Source organism: Megalopta genalis, unplaced genomic scaffold (genome assembly GCF_051020955.1).
Source record: "Megalopta genalis isolate 19385.01 unplaced genomic scaffold, iyMegGena1_principal scaffold0218, whole genome shotgun sequence".
Classification (NCBI taxonomy): domain Eukaryota; kingdom Metazoa; phylum Arthropoda; class Insecta; order Hymenoptera; family Halictidae; genus Megalopta; species Megalopta genalis.
The window spans coordinates 22,501-27,500 of NW_027476287.1; the positions used below are offsets into that span (position 1 = coordinate 22,501).

At 56.8% G+C, this 5,000-nt stretch overlaps 1 pseudogene; it reads left to right on the forward strand.

Annotated features, from left to right (window-relative positions):
• LOC143262756 (large subunit ribosomal RNA) overlaps nt 1-770 on the forward strand; it is a 3,004-nt pseudogene extending 2,234 nt beyond the window's left edge.
• Nucleotides 771-5,000: the final 4,230 nt, after the last annotated feature.

The window sequence follows — 5,000 nt, forward strand, 5'->3', positions numbered from 1 at the left end:
GGGAGATCCGGGGAGAGTTTTCTTTTCTGTATAAGCGTTCGAGTTCCCTGGAAACCTCTAGCAGGGAGATAGGGTTTGGAACGCGAAGAGCACCGCAGTTGCGGCGGTGTCCGGATCATCCCCTCGGACCTTGAAAATCCAGGAGAGGGCCACGTGGAGGTGTCGCGCCGGTTCGTACCCATATCCGCAGCAGGTCTCCAAGGTAAAGAGCCTCTAGTCGATAGATTAATGTAGGTAAGGGAAGTCGGCAAATTGGATCCGTAACTTCGGGATAAGGATTGGCTCTGAGGAGCGGGGCGTGTCGGGCTTGGTCGGGAAGCGGGTCTGGCTGACGTGCCGGGCCTGGGCGAGGTGAACGGCTCTCGTGGCTGGGATCCGAGCTCGGTCCCGTGCCTTGGCCTCCCGCGGATCTTCCTTGCTGCGAGGCTTCCGTGGCGTTTCCCATCGGTGCGGTCGTCCTCTTCGGCCGCCATTCAACGCTCAGCTCAGAACTGGCACGGACTAGGGGAATCCGACTGTCTAATTAAAACAAAGCATTGCGATGGCCCCCACGGGTGTTGACGCAATGTGATTTCTGCCCAGTGCTCTGAATGTCAACGTGAAGAAATTCAAAAAAGCGCGGGTAAACGGCGGGAGTAACTATGACTCTCTTAAGGTAGCCAAATGCCTCGTCATCTAATTAGTGACGCGCATGAATGGATTAACGAGATTCCCATCTGTCCCTATCTACTAAGGATTTCAGTGGCCAATCGACAAAGCCAGCCTGGTGTCAGAGCAGCTGTTTCAGGAGTTCCGAAAATTCGCACGATCCGTAAGCAAGACTAAGAAGCGAACATAGAACGAAACTGCATACGGAGCGTGGACTCGTCCAGCTCCGTTGATGTACGGCATGCTGGGCGAACCCCTCGGGGTTCGTCCCCTCGGGCCAGGCTGAAGCCCCTCTTGCGGAGATAAAAGACTTTAACACTACTCCGTAAGAGTGCCTGGATTGGGTTGGACTCGAGGTGGCAGTGGGAGTAGCACGCTGTCTTCCCCTGATACGATGGTGAACGAAGGTAGAGCCCGAACACCAGGCACAAGTCGCAAGAGCGGCCGGTATGGTCCACCAAGGACTTAGGTACGGCCCGTCTCTCAGAGACCACAGTTTGACGACAACACTAACTGTCCCTATCTACTGGCGGTGGCGGTCTGTGGCCACCCAGGGCGGGAGATAACCCCCGAACTAGCCCTCGCGTAGGAGGGTTGATCGGCCGAGTCGATGGGTGTATCGGCGATGAAGGCATTAGAGACCGTCAGTGCGTCGTACATGTAGTACTTCGCATAATGGCGAGGCCCTGATTTAGCATACGGGCTGTGGCGTGTTCTTTGTACAGCACTGTATGTGCTGTATGACTTCCGACTGGGGAACTGTTGTCACTCGTGGCATCAGTTCCCCAGTTTACGTTAAACGGTTTTTCAGACCGTTTTTCGTGGGCGGAACACGCCACTAGACAACACTCCGCTGGGCTCAGGAATACATGGGATGCAATCAATCCCCTGGGCAACCCAGGCCGCAAGGGGCAAACGTGCCCTAGCCACACTTGAGCCTCCACGAAAAAGGTACCGCTGGATAGCTCGTGTTCTTAAATACGCAGCGAACTGAACGAAGTGTGGTGGAGAGGAAGAGGCAGCCTCTCCGACTGCTGTCTCCCACGTGTTTGCCGTGCGTGGCGACCCTTGTCGTCGGAAAAGAGGATCCTGGGATCTGAGGGGGCCCTCTCCTGCGGGTGAGACGTCCCCAACACGTACCTTTGGCCTCTGCTTCGGCTAGATGGGCGGCTGGACGAGAAAAGCAGCCCTGGTCCAGTCAATCGGCTTGGAACGACCACACGCTTCGGGCAAGTGGGTTCTGCTGGGCGAGGACGCGGGCTGGGTAAGGAAACCGACCCAGCCAGCAGACTATATTCGGTGCGTAGCCCTAACTCAGCCTTTGGCGGGTTCCAAATTGTGTGGGTCGGTGGTGGCCGGGGAGCGCACTGGATGAAAGACCAAGACACATTATGGGTCTTAATAAAATTAATGAACAAAAAACTAAGCGTCCAAAGACGACGGGTCCAGCTCCTACTCGGAGTGAAGCCGTCGCCGCAGACGCGGGAACTGCAAATGCAGCTGTCAGTCCCCCCGCGTCTGTGAGAAAGACAAGATCCGGGAAGGTGATTAATATCGCCAATCCTCGTGTGATCTTGCAAAGATGTGTGACTCCCACGCGAGCGGTCTCGGTGAAAACCGAGCCCACGGTAGAAGGTACGCCGGACACCGGTAACGTGGAAGTAATCGAACGAGTCGGAGACACGTCACTCGTGAAGGTGCAGTCGGCACCCGAGCGTGTCGAGGACCCTACTGGTGACGGTTGGCAAACCGTCACCAAAAAGTCAAAGCGAGCCAAGCCGGGCGCACCCACCGGCAAGGCCGCAGTAAACCGGGCCAGGAGACCGAAGGGGACGTTCTCCGGGCAGAAGGTACGGCCTCTCGATCTCGTAAGAGACGAAGCCTTTAGGCGAGTGTCCGAAATACGGACCTTTTGCTTTCGACCTGAGTCGAAAGTCAATAAGGAGTCCGGGTCAAAGATACTCGCCGAGGTTGAGGCACTCAACGAGCTGGTCCAGGAGCTTATTCAACGGAATAGCTTCGTCGAAGGGCAGCTCGCCGCGGTCAGGGCGGACCTAAAAGCGCGTCCTGCCGTAATGAGTGCGATGCGACCTGGGCCGTCCAAGGGAACTCTCCCGAAGACGGCCTGCAACGCCGCGCAGTCGACTTACGCCCATGTGAACAAAGTCGACTGCAAAGGAGCTTCTCCGGAAGCGGGGAGACGGCCACAATCGCAGCATGTGGTAAAAATCTTCCCGCCGAAGGAAAAAGGACAGAGCAGCGAAGTTACGAAGGTTACTGTTCTGTCGCTCGTTAAACCAGCGAAGGAGGCGATCCGAATTAAGTCGGTCCGACGCATCCACTCCGGTGGCATCGTCGTCGAGACCGACCGAAAGGAGGACCTGCAAGCCTTCGTTGGCAACAAGAAGCTCCGGAGCGCGGGTCTGTCCGTCTCCTTACCTACCAAGCGGGACCCCGAGGTTTTAGTTTACGACGTCCCGCGTCGGATGGGTAAGGACGAAATTGCCTCCAGTATTTGGAGGCAAAATCTCTGCGATGCGAACCAGAAGGATGTGCCTTCGGGAATTCGGGTCAGCCGCATGGCTGGCAAGACCCCGGAGACAGCCAACTGGGTCGTTGCCGTCAGTCCGCAGAATCTTCAGCGGCTGAAGCAGAGGGGTAGCCGAGTTTACCTTGGATGGAACTCCTGTCGTGTACGGGATTTCGTCCAGGTGCTTCGGTGCTACCGTTGTCAACGCTTCGGGCATACCTCGAAGCGTTGTAAATTCAAGGAGGACGTGTGCGGTCACTGCTCCCAAAAGGGGCATACCTTCACGCTCTGTAGCAAGAAGAGTGAACCTCCGGTCTGCTCTAATTGCAAGGACAGAGGGTGGGCTAGTGCACACAAGTCGCGGGACCCAGCTTGCGCTTCCTATCAGGCGGCGCTAGCTTTGGAGTCGTCCCGTGTCCGACTTGAGTGACGGGCAGACGTGGACTTGTCCACTCCGCCATTCGAACGGCATGCTGGGCGGACCCCTCGGGGTTCGTCCCCTCGGGCCAGGCTGAAGCCCCTCTTGCGGAGATAAAAGACTTTAACACTACTCCGTAAGAGTGCCTGGATTGGGTTGGACTCGAGGTGGCAGTGGGAGTAGCACGCTGTCTTCCCCTGATACGATGGTGAACGAAGGTAGAGCCCGAACACCAGGCACAAGTCGCAAGAGCGGCCGGTATGGTCCACCAAGGACTTAGGTACGGCCCGTCTCTCAGAGACCACAGTTTGACGACAACACTAACTGTCCCTATCTACTGGCGGTGGCGGTCTGTGGCCACCCAGGGCGGGAGATAACCCCCGAACTAGCCCTCGCGTAGGAGGGTTGATCGGCCGAGTCGATGGGTGTATCGGCGATGAAGGCATTAGAGACCGTCAGTGCGTCGTACATGTAGTACTTCGCATAATGGCGAGGCCCTGATTTAGCATACGGGCTGTGGCGTGTTCTTTGTACAGCACTGTATGTGCTGTATGACTTCCGACTGGGGAACTGTTGTCACTCGTGGCATCAGTTCCCCAGTTTACGTTAAACGGTTTTTCAGACCGTTTTTCGTGGGCGGAACACGCCACTAGACAACACTCCGCTGGGCTCAGGAATACATGGGATGCAATCAATCCCCTGGGCAACCCAGGCCGCAAGGGGCAAACGTGCCCTAGCCACACTTGAGCCTCCACGAAAAAGGTACCGCTGGATAGCTCGTGTTCTTAAATACGCAGCGAACTGAACGAAGTGTGGTGGAGAGGAAGAGGCAGCCTCTCCGACTGCTGTCTCCCACGTGTTTGCCGTGCGTGGCGACCCTTGTCGTCGGAAAAGAGGATCCTGGGATCTGAGGGGGCCCTCTCCTGCGGGTGAGACGTCCCCAACACGTACCTTTGGCCTCTGCTTCGGCTAAATGGGCGGCTGGACGAGAAAAGCAGCCCTGGTCCAGTCAATCGGCTTGGAACGACCACACGCTTCGGGCAAGTGGGTTCTGCTGGGCGAGGACGCGGGCTGGGTAAGGAAACCGACCCAGCCAGCAGACTATATTCGGTGCGTAGCCCTAACCCAGCCTTTGGCGGGTTCCAAATTGTGTGGGTCGGTGGTGGCCGGGGAGCGCACTGGATGAAAGACCAAGACACATTATGGGTCTGAATACAAATAATGAACAAAAAACTAAGCGTCCAAAGACGACGGGTCCAGCTCCTACTCGGAGTGAAGCCGTCGCCGCAGACGCGGGAACTGCAAATGCAGCTGTCAGTCCCCCCGCGTCTGTGAGAAAGACAAGATCCGGGAAGGTGATTAATATCGCCAATCCTCGTGTGATCTTGCAAAGATGTGTGACTC